This window comes from Chiloscyllium punctatum, chromosome 40 (genome assembly GCF_047496795.1).
Source record: "Chiloscyllium punctatum isolate Juve2018m chromosome 40, sChiPun1.3, whole genome shotgun sequence".
Lineage (NCBI taxonomy): Eukaryota > Metazoa > Chordata > Chondrichthyes > Orectolobiformes > Hemiscylliidae > Chiloscyllium > Chiloscyllium punctatum.
Window position 1 is genome coordinate 14,141,514 of NC_092778.1, and position 21,666 is coordinate 14,163,179.

Consider the following 21,666-nt stretch of genomic DNA (forward strand, 5'->3'; position numbering starts at 1 on the left):
ACAGCGAGCCTTGTGCAAATCCAATTGCAGGATTCCTTTCCTATTGCTGCTTCTGTTATTGGCCATAACATCAATCATGACCATTGACTGCTTCCCCTTTGCTTAGCCATTGAATGGTAGCTTTCCTATGTTCTTGTCCTTTCTCTAAAGTCGCTCACATCATTCAGTTGTTACGTAGAATCAAGACACCGTCCTTTGAAGCGATCCAGAACTCATCATCCTTCTAGCTATTAATGGCTGTAGGAAATTTTAAACATATGTCCCCAGAATATCATCAATCTCCAGGATGACCCACATCCAAAATCCTGCACATAGCCTGAGAGGTCCCTTAGCCTCTGTTTCCAGATGTATCAATTTGAATGTGAAGCAACTATTTAATCATTGACAATCTCTCAGCACACAATCTAGAGCTGTTTGATTAGGTATGTTAGCAGAAAGTTTGTGCACATTCCTGTGATGGATCTGTAATGCTCCACGTGTTCTTAAGTTTCTCTTAATCTGACTGTTCAAACCTGCTGTGTTTCATATTCATTCGACGTCAACCCTGACCTCTCTTTGGGTAGTGTTTTCTTGAACTCTGGCAATAAACTCCTGCCAGGATAAAATTCCTTGCTCACTTTTCTTTTGCAAATCACAGACATTAGTGAGAGATTTTGTTTCATAATTGATGCCAGTCCTGATCCTGTAACTTCAGACTAAATATATATCTTCTGGATCAAGTAAAACACTCTCACTTAAATCTAAAGCCCTATTTGTTTCCTTGAAATGAAAAGCAAGTTCATTTTCTCAAAATTATGATGGCTTTTGATTAAATAAATGGAGGCAAGCTGTTTCCACAGGCAGAAGGGTCAGTGACCAGAGGGCACAGGTTTAAAATTATTGCCAAAATAACCAGGCGAGAGGGAGAGATGAGAATTTTTTTCCCCTTTACAGTGAATTGTTATGACCTGGAATACACTGCCTGAAATTATGGTGGAAGCAGATTGAATAGCAATTTTCAAAAAGTAATTGGATAGATGCTTGAAAGTTTTTTTTAAAAAAAAAAGCAGTGGGGGAAATCGCAGAGGAGGGAGACTAAAATTGGATAGCTCTTTCAAAGAGAGGAAATTTGTATTTTTGCCGATACTTTGGAGCGAACAGCCGTGTATTGTTGGAATTTCAGCAAAGAAGAAAACAAGCAAAGCCATTTCCCTGTCTTCCTGTTCTGTCCACTGCAACTCCGATGCTGAGTAACTTTTCGGGAGCAATTTCATAGGCCACTACTCTTAAGCTGAACATTGAGAAATTGTTTGTTACAGTTAGGATCCATTTCCAATGCTCCGTGTGATCCCTTTCTCACTTGGTTGCAACATAAAGTATTATGATTTGGCAAAACTTCAGCTTGGGGGGAAGGTAGAATATTTGATGTTAAAGTATTTGCAACAAGGTGATTTGTTCCCCTGAAGGATTTTTGTAGCAATATTCTGTTTCTTTTCTCATTTTGTCAACACTCGTACATTCTATAGTTGGTGTTCAACTGTCTTAGTCATAGTCATTGGGGCATACGGCATGGAAACAGACCCTTCGGCCTAATTCGTCCATGCCAATCAGCCATCCTAAATTATTCTTGTCCCATTTGCCAGCATTTGGTCCATATCCCTCTGAACCCTTCATATTAGTACACCCATCCAGGTGCCTTTTAAATGTTGTAGTTGTAGCAGCCTCCACTACATTGTCTGACAACTCATTCCATACACACACCACCCTCTATGTGAAAAAGTTCCTTAGGTCCCTTTTAAATCTTTCCCCTCTCACCTTAAACCTGTGCCCTCTAGTTTAGGACTCCCCCACCCACGGGAAAAGACTTTGTCTGTTTACCCTATCCATTTGACATAAAAGGATTTAAGGAAGATAAAGTTTCACTCATTTATTGCCTTGTGGTAACAGACTTGACCTTAATATCTTAATGTGACTTTCTTTTTCATTCTTTCGTGGGAATGTGAACATTGTGAGCAGCCTTTGGGAGGTGCTGGTAAAGAGCCTTCTTGAACCATCTGGTGTAGGTGCAACTAGATTGCTGTTAGGGAGGGAATTCCTGGACTTTGACTGAGGGGAAGTGAAGGAGTGGTGATTTAGTTCCAAGTCAGGATGGTATATAGCTCACTTTGACCTTGGAGGTCATGGTCTGGATGGTACTGTTGAAGGAGCCTCACTGAATTGCTGCAGTTCATCTTATAGATGGTACACACTGCTGTGGAGGGAGTGAATGTTGAACACGGTAGATGGGGTGCTAATCCAATGGACTACTTTGTCCTGGGTGACAAGGAGCTTCCTGGGGGTGATTACAGCTGCACTCATCCAGACAAGTCAAGGAGATGCCAATACATTCCTCACTCACACCTTGTCAATAGTGGGCAGGATAGAAGCAAATTCTGAGTGAGTCCAGCCAATCACTTAGATGCAACAGTTCACTGAAATGAGATAAAGGCTTTAATTCCAAAATATGAAGTCATAGAATTTTCAAAAACTGAAATTCTCTTTCTTTTTAATCTGCTCAAGCCTACAGTATTCAACCTCGAAAATCTAAAGATTTTTAATGGGATGTTTTCATAAAAACTCGGCTTGGAGATGTATGTTCTTAAAACAGGTACGTAATCAAACATTCCTGCAGCTTTCTAGCTTCTATTGATTTCCCTATTTCCATTTTACCATCAGGTTAGATCCTTATCATGCAGTAAGCATTGTAAAGATATTTGTGATGTTCTTTTATCCAAAATATAAAACTCATATTTTCCAAAGCACTATTTTGACAGCTCAGTCACCACAATAAGATTAATGTTTGTGTCATTAGTGTTGTAACTCCACATTGATGTCATTTTTTTGTTATGTATAGGTTTATTTGAAATAAAAGATTTAAATCACATTGTCAGTGTTTATTTTTTTGATTTGTTGCTTCCATCTTTCTTTTCATTCAGGCAAACGTTTGACTTGTATAGTCAACATCAACTTGGTCATATTTTATTTAGGAAGAAACGAACAAAATTATTTGGTGGCTAGATATGTATCTAGGGAATGGGAGGGATTTGCCAGCAACATGCCATGTGGTAGGGCCTCATCCAATAAGCTGCAGCACAGTTGGAAACTGAAACCTTTTAAACTCTGATGCATTGAACTATCAAAAGTGGAAGGAACGGCAGAAGCTTAGCTCAAGAACTACTCCATCCTACCCAACCCTCTTCCTCAGGGCAATTCTTGTCAGCTCTACTGAAAGACCTGTTGCTCCAGGATAGGCCCAGCTGAGTCATCTGAAGTCATACAGTTCATGAAATCTGGCAGATGTCATTCCTGTTTTGAGGGGCTGACAAAAATGGCGATTGAGCTCTATACGAAAGATATTCTTGATTCTGAAAGGCTTGAGCAGAATGCACGCTGACAAGATTTAAAACTGCATCTGTCTCTCATACAGAATTCTTAAATCTGCCAATTCTGAAGCTTAGTCAGTATTACATGAACAGTATAGATTGCACCCTTACAATAACTCTGAGATTGTATCGTTAGCTCATAGTTTGGACTCCAAGTCACTGAGTAAAGCACAGCATGAGTTTGTGATTGGATTGCATTGTTGAACAAAAATTCCAACTTGCTTTCATTGAAGAGAAGCAGAAACAATTGATTAGTACTTTAATTTTTCAACTGAAATGACGCAACTGTTGGTCCTTTCGTAATGGGAACTCAATAATATAAAAGCATCCAAACAATTGGAATCACAGTGATAGTTACTGTAAACTCAAAATGGGTCAGATTTGACTCAAACCACCCTATAAATTTTACAGTGTGTATATAATATATGGAGGCCTGGGAGTAATTACAAGGCAGTAATCTAATTGAGGGTTTGATGTGATGTTCATGAACTGTATGAGCTTTGCACTTGTGCTTAATGACATCAATTTAACCCCTCAATTAGATTACAGTCTTCTAATCATTCCCAGGTATCCATTATTCTGAAATTATTTTTCCACAGAGTTAGGTTTCTGTTTGGATTGAGTGTTGGACACTGAAAGCAGCTGCTCCTTACCAAGAACATGTGCAGACTACAGAGGATGTATGCTGTCTTGACTGTAATTATAATTCTGTTTGATCCAAAAATAATAATTTTTCTTGCTTTCAGTACACTATGTGCTTGTCCCAGCACAGAAACAGCTTTGGTATAGATGTCGTGAATACCGGGTTCCTATTTCCGTACTCATTACCAGAACTGTTGAATAGCTAGGTATGTATTACATGACACCAATAGTGCGCTGACTCCTTACCCAAATATGTGGGGTATTGTGGGCCTTACTCCTGATGAAGGACTTATGGCTGAAATGTCGACTCTCCTGCTCCTCGGATGCTGCCTGACCGGCTGTGCTTTTCCAACACCACACTCTTCGACTTTGATCTCCAACATCAACAGTCCTCACTTTCCCTTGTGTGGGGAAATGTAGAGATCTTGAATCTATTTCAGCCAGAACAGAGACCAAATCTCATGGGGTTGGCACCAAACTGAAGTACAACAACTGTCCAACAAACGGAACTCGTTCCCTTCCCTGCTCCCCCCAACTTCATTCCCCCAAGGCGTATGACAGTTTTATTTGCATGCAGTCTGGAGTCATGGATGGTGATGGTTTCGATTGCAATTTCTTTCCATCACATGGCTGATCAGGAACCTTGCCCACTCTTCCCACTTGTCATTGGCAATGTGTTGGAAGAATTTGTAGTAAACCTGTTTGGCCATCTTATGAAGGCATCCCCTTGGCCATCAAGACCTGGAGTGGGATTTCTTGCAAGAGATTCTGGCTCAGAGGCAACGAGGCTACCGAATCATCGCAGGACTTCTAGTTAGCGTTCATATAGCCTTAAATGGAGAATGTCTTAAAGCACATCATGGGGGTGCATAGGACAACAGACCTGAGACAGAGAATAAAGGGGGTGGGGGGTGCATGGTGGATGGGGTGGTTTGGAGAGATTTAAGAAGTTCCAAACAGTTAGATCTGGGTGGCTATATTCAGTGAAATTAACAGGAACTCACAAATGCTCAAGAGACTTAAAGCAGAGGAGCAGAGAATCTGGGGTGCAGGAGCTGTTATTATAGGATTCAAGGATATCCGAGTAATAGAGAGAGGCAAGGTAATAAGGGATTTAACCTGACACACGAGCATTTTCAATTTGAGACACTGAAGAATCAGAATACAGCTCGAAATGGAGGAAGGTGATGAATAGAACAAATTGCAGGGGACAAACTCAGTCGTGGGTTGTGGTAGAAGTGCATGCAGTGGAAGAATGATTTTTCTCAGGGGGAGAATAAATGTTGATGTTCTGTAATCACAATCTGTCGTAGCTGACGATTGTTTGGTTGGAGCCGTATTGTTCACTTTAAAAGGAACTCCTCTGTCAACACCCTGACTCCCCACCCAGGCCAGATCATCTGCTGTTCCCATGACTAGAGAGAAAATTGTTCAGGTACTTGTCAACGGGATGATACTGGTGGGTTAGTTGAATGTTGCCCTATAATTAGCATCTGTTGTATGAGAACAAAACATAAACTTGGCAGTCGAGATCAAGGTGATAAGTGTTGTGGAGAGACACAGTCACCATATTGCTAGGGCTGCAGAAGGAAAAATAAACGCAACAAACTTGAAGTGAGTTTGTGAGTGCTAATCAGAATAACAAAATGAAAGCCTGCCCTTCAGTTCCCTTCTTATTTTTCTCTCCTCCCCCTTCCTCTTCCCTTGTTTCTTCTCCCCACTCCTTGCTGCTTCTCTACTCCCTCTATTTCCCCTTTCCCTCTTGCACCTTTTTCTATTGCCTCTCTTCAACTCTCCTTGCTTTTCTCTCCTAACTTGTCTCTTCCCACTTTCCTCTTGCCCACTCTCTCACTTTGCTTCCTCGCCTCTTCTTTCCCAAATCCTGTGTACTCCCCTCACTGCTCTGGGCTCCAGACCCTTCTCATCTACCCTCCCTCTCTATTACCCGCTCTCCTTTTCCCCTTACTTCCTTCTTCCTCCCCATTCTGTCTTCTGTTGCTGTCCTGTCTTCCTTTCTTTTGTCCAACTGCCTGGTACGACTCTTCCTTTCTCACTCAGCTCCTCTTCCCAAATTCCTTCCCCTTGAATCTTTCTCCAACCCCACCTTCCTCTTCCTCCTTATACCCTGACTTCACCTCCCATCCCATATTCTCCTGCCCTTTCCTTCTCCCCTCCTTATGCCCTACTGCCCTCTCCTCTCTTCTTCTCCCCTCTTCTCTCCTTACTTTCTTACCATCATCCTACCCTCTCTCCTCCCCTCCCACCCATCTCCAGTCATTTGTTTCCCAGCTAGCAGCACATCTATGTCAACTGTCCTCAGCTGAGAGTAGGAGATAGAGACCATTCTACTGACAGAGGTGGCAAGTTCAATTCTGCCCTGGTCCAATTGAGCTGACCTCAGTTAAATCTCTGCAGTTGGAGTGGAATCCAGGGAGAGGAGAAACCTTGGCTAATGTTCCTACCTGTGAGGGTTTTCTTTGTTGGATAGGCCTCCAACCTAATCGGATATCCAAGCACTTACACCACCCAGCATCCTAATAATTGCTGACTAGTGTTAACTGTAGCACGGTAGCTCAGTGGTTAGCACTGCTGCCTCACAGCACCAGGGACCCAGGTTCAATTCCGGCCTTGGGTGACTGTCTGTGTGGGTTTCCTCCGGGTGCTCTGGTTTCCTCCCATAATCCAAAGATGTGCAGGTCAGGTGAACTGGCCAAGCTAACTTGCCCATAGTGTTCAGGGATGTGTTGGTTAGGTGCATTAGTCAGAATTAAACATAGAGCAATAGGGGAGGGGAATGAGTCTGCGTGGGATATCCTTTGGAGGGTTGGTGTGGACTTGTTGGGCCGAAGGGCCTGTTTCCATACTGTAGGGACTCTATATATTTTTTAAAAACTGGGTATCCCTGCTCCATAAAGAGAAAATGAGGGCTGGAGATCAGAGTCGAAAAGTGTGGCGCTGGAAAAGCACAGCAGGTCAGGCAGCATCTGAGGAGCAGGAAAATCGACATTTCGGGCATAAGCCCTTCATCAGAAATCATACTCAATTGAAGATGCCCATTATAAGATTCAACCACATATTGCATGTCAAATGCAAGCAGTTAGACTTGCTAAGCGAAAGCTGCACTGATGTGATGAACTGTTCATTCTCCATTTATACATGACTGATGTTTTCAGATGTGAAGTTGTACTTGCTGGCTATTCAGCTCCCTTACAAAAGTCAAATAGATTAAACAGAGTATTTGAGAGCAGGTTATATACAGCCCATTTGACAGCGATATGGAGAGAGTAAACTGGGCTCCAACCCCTTGGGAGTTCAATGTGGTTCATTCTCTGTGCTAATCAAATGTTCTTCCAGCACTGTTTGTGTAACCTAACTTGGGAGTATAGCTCAACACTGTTAGAAGATAGTGCCAGGAAGGGTACTGAGTAGAATAAGGAATTAATATACAAATAGACAAACGGAAATGTAAAAAAATCCAACAGCTGAGAAAAGTAAGTGGAAAAATAAAACTACTATAAAAACTAATACCAAAAGCACAGTAAAAGTATATATATATTTACATGCAACTGTTAAAATATTACTAGCACAGATATTGTTTATATTACTTAACAGCTAAATTAGAAACATGTATATTTCTGCATCAACTTAAATGGCTTTTTCTCTTTTTTTCTATAATTCTGTTGCTGAGACAGGTGGGTTATATAATAGGAATAAATATTCAGAACTCTCTACCTCAACATCTGCTTCACACATTGAGGAATTCCAAATCTATCCTTCCCCCCCCCCCCCCCCCCCCCCCCCCCCCGTCCCCAATCACCCATTAACTGAAGCACCATTCAGTCCACCAAGCTCTTCTTTCTGGTGGATTTTACATCAATTGGCTTCCTCACAAAAGGTCACACTGTCAAATTATCTTCACAGGCATCTTAGGTTGACCAGAACAGGGTCAATCCGAGGCCTCGTAAATTTAGGTGACAGAGGAGGAAACATGGGGAATAGTTAAAATGGGTGGTGGAAATCCTAACAGCTCACTCAGCCATTGGAAATGACTGTTCTTTCAGCGTTCTTCCGAACATTTATTCTGTGGCCATCACCATTAAAGTGCACTGACGGTCATTCATCTTATTGCTGTTTGTCGGAACTTGCTGAGTGCCCAGAGCTATCACATTGGCCAATATCCCAACAATGGGAACACCTCAAAAAGAATTCATTGGTTGTTAAGTGTTGTGGAATGTCGTCAAGATATGAAAAGCACAATGTAGATGTGAGTTCTAACCTTCTTAGCCCAGACCTCTGGCAAGGTACCTTACATTTAAATAGTCAGGACTCAGCAAATGTCCCCAATTGTGCTAATGAAGCATAATACATTCAGAAACGAATACTCTTGATTACTGCACTTTAATCTGGAACTGCAACACCAGAATTATTAAGACATGATATCAAGTTGGAGGAAAGCCAACTCCTTACCTTTTGACTTGTCTATAACATTTTCAAAAATAAATTCTTTCAATAAATTAGAACTCTGCTAGTTGGCAGGCTTTTCTAACGGGATACTTTGCAAGTGCCCTGACAGCCCCTTAGGATTTATCCTCTGCTTAATGCCATTAATGCATCAAAAGCATCCACAGGAATGTTCCTGGATAACATTGGACATTGAGACGTGTGAGGTATTGGCCGAAAAGTTGGTCAAGAGGTAAGTTTTGTGGAGGAGAGGGAAAAAGGCTTGGCCATACAGCTCCAGCACTCAGGGCCTAAGCAGCTGCTGGTACGATGACTAAGTCTGAGTTGATTAAATTTGGGGGTGCTCAAGAGGCCAGAATTGGAGCAGCAGAGATATCTGTGGAGGTATAGAGGGTACAGAAATCAGGGAGGGCAAGGAAAGATCTCCCACCGAGTACGGGATCAATTTAAATTTAATTAATAAATCTGAATTAAAAGCTATTCTTAGTAATGGCAATTGTTGTAAAAGACCATTTGCTTGACTAATGTGCTTTAGGGACAGAAGTTGATTGTACTGGCCTACACGTGACTCCAGACTAAAGCAACCTATAGCCTCTAAAATGGCCTAGCAAGACGCTCAGCTCAAGTGCAAATACGGAGAGGTATCAAATGCTGACCTTGGTCGTGACAGCCACATCCCGAGAAAGAATACATTTTTTTAAAAAGTCTAGACATTTTGTGGTGTTACAATCCTGGACCAGACACCAAGTCCGTGTCACAATCTGACCAGGGACCAATAACTTCTGTTTTGAAAACAAAGTGGGACATCCAAAGGATTCACTCAGAGAATAACACCACTAGGTTCCACGGTTTTGAACAAACAACAATAAACTTTAATATACAATATTAGAGCAGTAATGAACCCAAAATGCATAGGCCTCTGATTTCAGAATTATCATGTGATAAACATGGGTGATAGATTTTGATTAAACACTCCATGGTGAACATTACACAGCAAATGCAATCAACACAGACCCTGTCGATTTCTCAGCAGTTCCCTCCAAATGTTAATGACACAGCAGGTCTTCGAATCTGCTCAAAATTCACATGGAGTCACAATTCTTCACTTTTGTTAATCTAGCCTCTCAGGTGCCATTCCATCGCAGATGGCCTCAATGACTGATCCCACTCAGGTTGAATATTCTTCTTTCTTGGCTCTGTGCTATCTCAGATTCTGAAAATGCACTCCCAAACTCATTCAGTAAGCTTCACTCCCGCTTCACTGACCCAGATCTGACCAACCTTGCTAAGCGTCATCCGGTAAATTGCCTTGTCCATATTTATCTGGTAGAAATTTCACATAAATAATATTTTCAAACAAATATAGCAACCTCGAAACTGAGTGTAACTGGAATGTCATGTTTTCTCAGACTGCAGCCTTCCCAGCACGATAAGTCATATCGGATCCCATCTTAGTTCCAAAAAGGGGTAGTGGGAAACCCTGGTTCAACAAATAAGGTTGTTAAACTTGAAAGGGTACAAGGATGTCGTTGGGGTTGGAGGGCTTGAGCTACAGGGAGAGGCTGAATAGGCTGGGGTTCTTTCCCCTGGAGCATCAGAGGCTGAGGGGTGACCTTATAGAGGTTTACAAAATCATGAGGGGCACGGATAGGATAAATAGACAAGGTCTTTCCCCCGGGCTGAGGGAGTCCAGAACTAGAGGCCATAGGTATGGGGTGAGAGAGGAAAGATTTAAAAGGGACCTGAGGGTAACATTTTTACGCAGAGGGTGGTATGTGTATGGAATGAACTGCCAGAGGAATTGGTGGAGGCTGGTCCAATTACAACATGAAAAGGCACCTGGATGGGTATATGAATAGGAAAGGTTTGGAGGGATATGGGTTGGGTGCTGGCAGGTGGGACTAGATTGGGTTGGGATATCTGGTTGAGTTGGACCGAAGGGTCTGTTTCTATGCTGTACATCTCTATAACTCTATGACTGTATTTGGCATGGATGAGTTGGACTGAAGTTGTGTCCGTGCTGTATTACTCTATGACTGTATAAATAAGGACCCCTAATATGGCAGGAACCCCAGATCAAACATGGGGAGCTCCTCAGGCTAATGTTTCGAGGTCAGATCAGGTCTTCAGGTGTCCATCCCAGCGCCTGAACCGTGCCACGCGCACAATACTATTTTGAAATGTAAACACGGTGAGCTCAATGAGGCGAGCTCAACAACCAATGAGAGGTGCTGAGTTTCTCTGGGAGGGAGGAGTTGCCTGACTGGTGTCGGTGACAGTCATGTTGACAGTCTTGCTGAGTACAACTGGCAGATGCTGAAAACAGTACCAGGCTAGCAGAAAGTTGCAATGGGCCGTAAGGGGGTCAAGGAGTAGTTCTCAAACTGGTGCTGATCAACCTCTCACATTTCACAACTGGAAGCAACGTTTCTTTTGCCTCAGAGTGAGCTTCGAACTGAGAAACTATGTAGATTGAAGCCATTCAGCCCATTGAGTCTGCACTGACTGACATCCTCACTCTAACCTCATAACCATGCATTTCCCATGGCCAATCCACACAATCTGAACACCTTTGGACTGTGGGAGGAAATCAGAGGAAACCCACACAGACATGGAGGAGAACGTGCAAACTCCGCAAGGACAGGTTACCCGAGGTTGGAATCGAACACAGGGTCCTTGGAGCTGTGAGGCAGCAGTGTTAACCACCGAGCCACTGTGCCACCCGGATGTACACCAAGCCATTTGGCTTTGCCCAGAGAAAAGAGTTTTAAAATCCTGTTGATTCCACGCAGGTTCTATAACCAGCACATTAATTGGCGAAGCGTTGATTTTCCACTCTCTCTCCTGTGCTGGTCTTTTGAAGGTTGAAGATTGTCCCTGAGGCGTTGGATCCTTAGCCAGCCTCTGAATACTCCCTTTTCCAACCTGCCCACACCCATTCCTGCCCCCTCCTAGTAATTGAAACTCTAATCTGTATGAGGTAAAAACAATGACTGCAGATGCTGGAAACCAGATTCTGGATTAGTGGTGCTGGATGAGCACAGCAGTTCAGGCAGCATCCAAGTAGCTTCGAAATCGACGTTTCGGGCAAAAGCCCTTCATCAGGAATAAAGGCAGTGAGCCTGAAGTGTGGAGAGATAAGCTAGAGGAGGGTGGGGGTGTGGAGAAAGTAGCATAGAGTACAATGGGTAAGTGGTGGAGGGGATGAAGGTGATAGGTCAAGTAGGAGAGGGTGGAGTGGATAGGTAGATAGGCAGGTAGGACATGTCCGGACAAGTTATGGGGACAGTTACTGAGCTGGAAGTTTAGAACTAGGATGAGGTGGGGGAAGGGGAAATGAGGAAACTGTTGAAGTCTACATTGATGCCCTGAGGTTAAAGTGTTCCGAGGCGGAAGATGAGGCATTCTTCCTCCAGACGTCTGGTGCTGAGGGAGCGGCGGTGAAGGAGGCCCAGGACCTCCATGTCCTCGGCAGAGTGGGAGGGGGCGTTGAAATGTTGGGCCACAGGGCGGTGTGGTTGATTGGTGCGGGTGTCCCGGAGATGTTCCCTAAAGCGCTCTGCTAGGAGGCACCCAGTCTCCCCAATGTAGAGGAGACCCCATCGGGAGCAACGGATACAATAAATGATATTAGTGGATGTGCAAGTAAAACTTTGATGGATGTGGAAGGCTCCTTTAGGGCCTTGGATAGAGGTGAGGGAGGAGGTGTGGGCGCAGGTTTTACAGTTCCTGTCATGTCCACGCCCCAAACAACCCACCCTCCAATCCTGGCACTTTCCCCTGCCACCGCAGGAACTGTAAAACCTGCGCCCACACCTCCTTCCTCACCTCTATCCAAGGCCCTAAAGGAGCCTTCCACATCCATCAAAGTTTTACCTGCACGTCCACTAATATCATTTATTGTATCTGTTGCTCCCGATGTGGTCTCCTCTGCATTGGGGAGACTGGGCGCCTCCTAGCAGAGCGCTTTAAGGAACATCTCCGAGACACCCGCACCAATCAACCACACTATCCCGTGGCCCAACATTTCAACTCCGCCTCCCACTCTGCCGAGGACATGGAGGTCTTGGGCCTCCTTCACCGCCGCTCCCTCACCACCAGACGCCTGGAGGAAGAACGCCTCATCTTCCGCCTCGGAACACTTCAACCCCAGGGCATCAATGTGGACTTCAACAGTTTCCTCATTTCCCCTTTCCCCACCTCACCCTAGTTCTAAACTTCCAGCTCAGTAACTGTCCCCATAACTTGTCCGGATATGTCCTACCTACCTATCTTCTTTTCCACCTATCCATTCCACCTATCCACTCCACCCTCTCCTCCTTGACCTATCACCTTCATCCCCTCCCCCACTCACCCATTGTACTCTATGCTACTTTCTCCCCACCCCCACCCTCCTCTAGCTTATCTCTCCATGCTTCAGGCTCACTGCCTTTATTCCTGATGAAGGGCTTATGCCCGAAACGTCGATTTCGAAGCTCCTTGGATGCTGCTTGAACTGCTGTGCTCTAATCTGTATGATCCACCCCAACAAAAGGTGTTGCGAAAAGATTTTGCTGAACCTAGTGGAAGCTTCCCTAGAAACTTCACAGAAATATTCTTGGACAGGAATGTCTTGTCTGTTGCTGTAACATCATCCAGGAGCGCGACAGAAACTGTTCAAGTGATACAACCGAAACAGGAACTGGCCACAGGCAGCACAGCAAGAAACTAATTTTATCTACAATGGGTTCAAGAGTCTCTCTTGTGACTGCCCAGTCCTATTACATAAACATTTGCGGAAGCCAGTTGAGTCCAGATTTGGGATGGACAGTGTTGTGGAAGCCTCCATCAGTAGGTTCATTCCCCAAACTCTCATTCACACTGTGACTTAGTCTGACAGTGGAGCAGGGGATAAAAAGTCCCTCACAATTAATCTTCATTTTGAACTAAGACCTCAAGTAGTTTATCAAAACTGGTCAGCCTGCAGTCCCGCGATACCCGTGACAGGAAATCAGAGAAACTGTTTACTCAAGCACCAAACAAATAAATCCAGTTGGATCCATGCCCTGTACCAGGTGTTAGATTGACGACTGGGATCAAACGTAAAAGCCACAAGCACTTGAAACTTGGAAACAGAAAATACAGGAATGCGTCAGAACATGAAAAGTGGGGAAAGGCATGTTTTAAGATGCAGGTGACTCTTTGTGGCAATTCAGAGGCTAGCTTCTTGTTCACTCTAGCATTGCCTTAAAAATACCTATGCATTTGCTTTATTTGCTGTTATTAAAGCCAGTTATTTGAGCAAACTGCACGGACAGGAATTCCTTTATTCTGATTGTAATGGAATGTGATAGTGTAGTTACAAGGCAGGTTTTGTAGTTCCAAAAGGCAGAATTTATCCCACAATAACACCAAAGAAACAATAAAATATGAAATACGCCAGTGGAAGAGACTCTGGATTACTTCACCATCCTAACAGTTAGTGATCGCAATAAAATCTTACTTTTTCATTGGCCACATGTTTGCATTGCATGTTTGCAATCTGCACCCTATTCAAAATACAAGCAGTGACTTCAGTTAAATTCAGGAAACAAGATATAGTCAGCACTCCATTTTACAAACTCCCATATGACAAAGCTTTAGTGTGACAAATTGGCATTTGTTATACACGACAAATTACATTTATCTGGTACACTTCACACAGTAATAAGGCAGAGAACAAGTTGGTTCTTGTTGCAAGGCAATAAGTTGTGGTCTTTTCATGATTAAAAACAACTGCTTTAAAGATTGTTTTTAATAAAACTGAATTTGTTAAAACCTAGGAAATTCCTTCTGAAAAAAAATCATGTTTTATTATAATTTTGATTGGCTTCCTATGCTCAACCAGACATGGTAGAGCTGCCAGTTTACAATAAGACCGTGACTGGAACGGCATCACAAGAGCTGCTAACCTACCACACCAAGAAGGCATCAATCTGTCAAAGATGCAGTTAGTCAGTTACATCCACGTATTTGCTGTAAAACTACAGATCAGCATGGAGCACCACTTTAAGAGACAAGATAACCATTTCTTTGCATCTCCCAATCTGGCAAAAGAAATTATGCCAGAGAAAGTGAAATTAATGTTTCAAAAAGAGACACAGCAAGACAAATAATAATAACAGGAGTTGAATGGTCAGTCTAAATTAATAGAATATTATTGTTACATCATTGTTGTGTCTTTTTTATTTAATGTACTTTTCCATTGATGAATGGGCAACAGAGGGGACGTGTTTGAAAACCCATCAGGGTCAATGTTGGATGATTGAAATGAAGGGGTAGGGAGCAGCTTGGTGATCTTCTGGTTCAACACAACCTGACAACCTGGTTCAAGACTGTGCTGGACCTGAGAACAGAGGCAGGTGGGAGTTGTCCTGCCTACTCGCATTCCAGTTCCTTTGGAAAATTTCTCAGTTAAATACTTTCAGTAAAGGGAGCTTTAGTGATAGCTCCACTTCAATGATAAATTTATAGTGTTTATTGAACAGTGTAAAAAACATCGTTGATGCAGCCATGAATTAAATTATTACCATGTCATTGACATATTGGAAGTGTGCAACGTACAGGAGGCTAGTGGTTTTTCTATCAAAGATACATTTCTCATGATAAGCAATGACAATGTTAATAAGAGGTGTTCTAGAGAGGTGCACATGGTGTCACTGAATCTGAACTCTCAACTGCACAAGTTGCTAAGTTAATAGGTTTGATCAAATCAGATTGAGTATAGGTATTAGAAGGCCATGTTGCAGCTGTAAAGGACATCGGTTAGGTCACTATTGGAATACTGCATTCAATTCTAGCCTCTCTGCTATCGGAAGGATGCTGTTAAACTTGAATGGGTTCAGAAAAGATTTACAAGGATGTTGTCAGCACTAGAGGGTTTGAGCTATATGGAGAGGCTGAAGAGACTGGGGAATTTTCCCTGGAGTGTTGGAGGCTGAAGGATAACCTTATAAAGGTTTATAAAATCATGAGGGGCATGGATAGGGTAAAAATTCAAGGTCTTTTCCCCAGGGGTGTGTGAGTCCAAACTAGAGGGCATAGGTTTAAGGTCAGAGGGGAAAGATTTAAAAGGGACCTAAGAGGCAACTTTTTCACGCAGATGGTGGTGCATGTATGGAATGAGCTGCCAGTGGAAGGGTGGAGGCTGGTACAATTACAGCGTTTAAAAGGCATCTGAATGGGTATATGAATAGGAAGGTTTGGAGGGCCTATGGGCCACATGCTGGCAAATGGGACTAGGTTTATATAGGATTTCTGGTTGGCATGGATGAGTTGGATGGAACAGTCTATTGCCGTGCTGTAGAACTCTATGACTCTGTGATTCTATGACAGATCCAGGCACTGATGGCGCATCTAGGTTGTCACAATGTAGTGCAAATGGCCTCCTTCAGTGGTACATTGGTAAATCAGAGCAATGCTGAAAGAGCACACAGACACCTGATTGTTCTCAATATGTGATATTCACAACAATCAGGGAATTTCTAAAGTGCAGGCTGAAAACCCTTTTGAAATGGTTGCAACAGAACCATTTGGCCAATTCATGTCCTGCAGAGTTGAGGCCTCAATAAAAAAGCACATAAATGGACAGCAGTTTTGTGTGTCTTGTTTAGCCTACAGGTGCATTGATGCAGTGAGCCATGAGGGCTATTTGTATCTAAAATCTCAGGTTACCACCCTCATCCAAGTCCAACAAGAGCCTTTGCCCTCTAGTGGGCTGCGGGTCATGTGCAGTGGCAACATTTAGAGACATAAACATAGAACCAACCTCAAGCCCAGCTTGATGATTAGTCAAGTTTGTTGAGTCTGACACTCCAGTATCTTTGTGGGGTTTATACAAATATATATCAAGATTTACCTTGAAATTGCACAATGTTACCAGACGTTTTGTTCTGCATATGAAAATCTCTTAGGTGTTCCAGGACATGCATGTTCCAGATCTGCTTATATTTCAGGCCTGGGTGTCCTTGTTGTACTCTAGGACTGTTTGCCTAGCAACAAATACCATACTGTGTATTCAGTGTGATTCTGCTATTGGACAACTTTGCTTAATAATTTGAATCTGATAAGAATTACACTGGAAACTAATTCAAGATTATCAGTCAGATTCACAATGTGATGGGTTTGCAAGTGACAGAACCTACATTTGTGAATACTCAGCACCCTAGTTTATTTAGGTAATGGGAATTCCTACATGAAACACATCTTTATCATCAGGAAAGCAGGAATCATGGAGAATGCCAAATTTTGCTGCATTCCCATGGCAATGCCCTGATCAGTCAGAATCCAACTGCTGGATCTGAGAATTAAGGTTGATATTTAACAATTCCTGCTATATCTTAATGCCAACAGCACCGCATCCCCACCCTAGAAAAGCACCCTCTTCTCACACTGTGTAAATTGCTGTTCCTTTTTCAAGTCTGGATTCTCGTGTCCTCGTGTTGACGAGTGCAGGATGAAAAGCTTCAACTTTGTATCTCCTTCATATAAAATCATGAGTGGCCTCAGAAGACTGGTATTTTCCTGTTGGTCTCTGGGGGGAGGTAGTGGGCACAAGATGAATGGAATTCCTCTGGCGGAATAGGGAGCCCATGCTCCAGCCAGTCCCATAGGCTCTACTTACAAAGCCACAGGCCATCTGAAGCACACAGAGTCATATACACAGAGTCACACACACAGAGCCACAAAGATAGAACCAGACACACAAATCCACATACCTGGAACCAGATACGCAGAGCCACCGACAACAGAGCCACATACATAGAACCACATACACATTCTCAGGCTTGGAGGGCTGAAGGGCCTGTTCCTGGGCTGTAAATGTTCTTTGTTCTTTGTACAGAGTCACATACCTGGAGCCATATACATAGAACCAGATATACAGAGCCAACTATACAGAGCCACATGCATAGAACTACATACACAGATCCACATATACAGAACTACACACACAGAGCCACATTAATAGAACCACATACACAAAGCCACACACACAGAGCCGTATACATAGAACCAGATACACAGAGCCAGGTACAAAGAGCCACATACACAGAGCCATATACATAGAGCCACATATGCAGAACTACACACACACAGCTACATTAACAGAACCACATACACAGCACTACATACAGAGCCACACACACAGAGTAACATGCACACAGCTAAACACACACAGAGCTGCACACACAGAGCGACAGAAATAGAGCCATGTACACAGAATGAAGTCGTACACAGATTGAAGTCACACACAGAGCCACAAACACAGAACCGCATACACAGAATCACACACACCAATCCACATACACAGAACAGAGCAAAACATACTTAACTACATACACTGAACAGAGCGATATACACATATACATAGATGCACACACATGTACACATACACACTCATAAACGTACATATAGTCAGCTCTGACATAACACGTGCTTCTTCGATGCAAATTTGCTTTAACGCGATTGAAGAACTTTGACCATCATATGCAGAACGTGAACTTTCCGTATGTGAACTTTCCGTACGTGTATTAGCCATAACGCAGCTCCAGGCCCATTACATTTAATGGCACGCAAGAATGGATCTATTGTGTTATATCAGTACCAACTTGTACACAGAAACACACGTGCACACATACACGCATATAAACACACACACAAACACACACTCTCTCTCTCTCTCTGATGGCCTGGCTGCAAAGGCCATTTTTAAAAATTGTTTGAAATGAAAAGAGAGCTCCTCTGAAGAACTCTTCTCTTTACTTACTTTCCATTGCTGCCCGGTGCTGCACAAGCAGGGAGATCTCTGATTAGCTCTACATTTGGTGAGTCCATTTGTCATTGTGATTTGAACTGGGCACATACCCTCTGTTAGCCAGTCTGGGAAAAATCTCCCTGCACCACTCAAAGGGTTTTAGAGCCAGGTCTCTGCTTTTTTGGCCAAGTTAAAATGGCTTCAGGAAAAACCTGGCCCATAATCTCCAGATGTGAATGGACAGATCTCAACTTGTGGGCATAGGTGGAGGACATGAAAGAGGGTCTCAAAGCCCCTGATGACTGTGAAAAGACAACGTGAATTCCCAGCCTTGCTACCAGGGTTGTAGCAGAATGTACTGACAGCACAGGATGGCAGGAACAGCTTTTATCAGGGGTGAATGGATCCCACATGCAAGCTTCCTCAGATAAAGCATAAGATCAAGCAACCTGGAAAATTGCCAGCTTCTACAAAACATGTGCCAGTGTCAACTAGATCTTTCCCAGAACTGGGAGAAATATGGACAGGGAGTAATTCTTACAATGACCTACTTGAGGAACGTGACTCTATAATCCTTATAAATCAGTGCATCACTGACCCACCTCCAACCTGAACCCTACTATAAACTTTGTACTGGAAAATGTATATACTTTATAGTTTTTGATAAATATTGCACTAATCTTAAATCTACATGAACTTCCTGTTGTTGCGTTTTGTATTTTTATCCCGTATGATGAATGCCTATGTCTACATTTATAAAAAGTTGTGTCTAAATAAACTTGTCACATTGATTGCACCATCTGGTGAGCAGATTCTCATAAATCACCCAAAACAGTTTCTGAAAATAAACTTCCCAATGCTCAAAATATTACTTGCAACAAAAATTAAAATATGAGAATAGTTTGATATACCATATGATTTGATCCATTGAATTGCCTTTAATGCTTACATTAAAATATTTCCTCAAAGGCCCAAGTCTCTGCCAAAGGCCTGACTTTGAACTTGATGTTATTGACTAAATCCATGACTCTCTCAACTCAACTTTTTTTTTTGTGTTTCATTCACTCTTCAGGTGTAGGCATCACGAGCAATGCCAGCAATTATTATCCGTCATTAGTTGCACTTGAGAGGGTGGTGGTAAGTGATTTTCTTGAACAGCTGCAGTTCATGTGGTATTGTAAGGATATCCATGTGGAAACAGATATCAGGAAATGTGACTCACTGACAATGAAAGCAATATAGTTCCAAGTCAGGATGGTCTGCGACTTGGAGGGAACTTGTTCTGATGCCTCTGCTGCCATTTTCCTTCCAGAAGGTCATGGTCCTGAGTTGTAAGGTACTTTCAGAGGGGCCGTGGTGAGTTACTGCAGTGCATCTTGTAGATGGTAGACACTGCTGGTGGAAGAAATCAATGTTTATGGTGGTCGATGGGGGCCAATCAAGTTGGCTGCTTTATCCTGGATTTTGTTGAGCTTCTTGAGTATTATTGTTGCTACATTCATTTGGACAAATGGAGAGTATTCCATTACACTCCTGACTTGATCTTTGTAGATAAGGGAAAGGCTTTGGAATCAGGATGTGAGTTCCTTGCTGTAGAATTCCCAGTCTGTAACATGCTCTTGTCGTCACAATATTTCTGCTGATCTTTAGTGATCTTTGGTACAATGATGGTGGGCAATTCAATGAAGGTTAACTATTGGATGTCATTGGAAGGTAGTTCGACTATCTTGAGTTGGGGGTGGTTACTTAACCATATGGAATGGATATTAATTGCTACTTATTAGCTCAATCCTGAAAGTCGTCCAGATTTGGCTGCAGGTGGGCACTGTGTTTCAGTATCTGAGAAGTTACCAATGGTACTAATTGTCAGAAAACATCCCTTTGTTAGACCTGATGCTGGAGGGAAGGTCATTGATGAAGCTGCTGAAAACCGGAGACTGAGACAATTGGTCTCCAAACCATCAACCACTCTCCTTTGTGCCAGACATTGTGCAGTCTGAGTCTGTTTATTGTCAAAGGGTGTGGCAGGTCAGGCAGCATCCGAGGAGAGCAGGGGAATCGATGTTACGGGCATAAGCCCTTCATTTCCTGATGGAAGGAAGGCAGGGAGTACTTTTTTTACAGGGTGCCGTTTGCCCTCCCAGAAGATAGCACACCCTCTCTCTTTGACACGCCAAGGACTTAAAAACCTAGGCCCCTCCCTCCTTACCTAATTCTCCAAGATGGACAAAACCTGCCAAATGCCTCCAAACCTGCCAGGTGTAAGGGGGCCTTATTCCTGGGTCAGCCTGTCATCCTGGTAGTGTCCATCTCTGAGCCATGGTGCTGCAGCTGCTGGCACTGTTTGGCTGGCAGCTGCAAAAGTTGAGGGGCAAAGGTCACACACACCTATGCAATGCACTCCAGTGTGTTTTTGGGTGTGGGGCAGGATGTCCCAGACTGTCAGCTCATCACTGGGCCTTTCTAAATATCAAAGAAAATACTGCAGTATAAATGTTGTGATTTTTATTTGGTATTCTATGAACTTCAGAAAGCATATTTCCGTGATAGATTGAGAGATTAAGATCACAGATAAGAAAGGGCATCCCTTTAATTTTCACTAAAATGTGCTGAATATCAATGCTTGCCAATCATCTCACCTGAGTTGACAATCAGCAAAACAGTCACTGCTAATTCTCTGTAGCTGAAGCCGAGAAAACAGAGATATTAATTTCTAGCATCAATGAGAGGGACATAACCTGCATGCAGACAGATTGTGAGTGACACGATTGAAAAGATAGCGAATGACAGAGAGAAGATACATATACCGAGAAAGCAGCAGTTATTTTACTTCCTTTAGTTTGATTTGTTGATAAAGTTCAATTTTCAGAACTAACAATACCTCTTTTCGAGGAAGTGAGGGCTGAGAGAAATGACTGGAGATGAAGGGATGCCTGGCCACTTCCCATCTTCCTTTGTCAGAGTGAATAGTCGAGGGCGGGAGTGGCGGTGAGGAGGTGGGGGGGATGCAGCTGTTAATCAAAGAGTCTGGTGAGTGTTTGGAAGGGTTGGTGAGAAGGTAAAGGAATACGGAACACAATGGAAATTAGGGCACTGGGGTCCAAAAGCGATTGGAGAGCGATTGAGATTCATATATTCTCTGCAATCGACAGCGATGAGCTGTCAGTGATGTGCACACCAGAGCAACACTTCCCTGCTCCCTCCAGCTTAAAGGAGACCTGGGTAAAGCAGGAAGACAAACAGAGGAGGAGAAGTCAAACAGGAATTTAGAATAGAAAGGCAGGAAAGACGATAAAGAGGCCAAGTGATAGAAACATGGTGATAATGGATGGGTTCTATTCATGTCCTTTTACCTTTACCCATTAGATTTGTTGATGTCCCTCTCTAGAA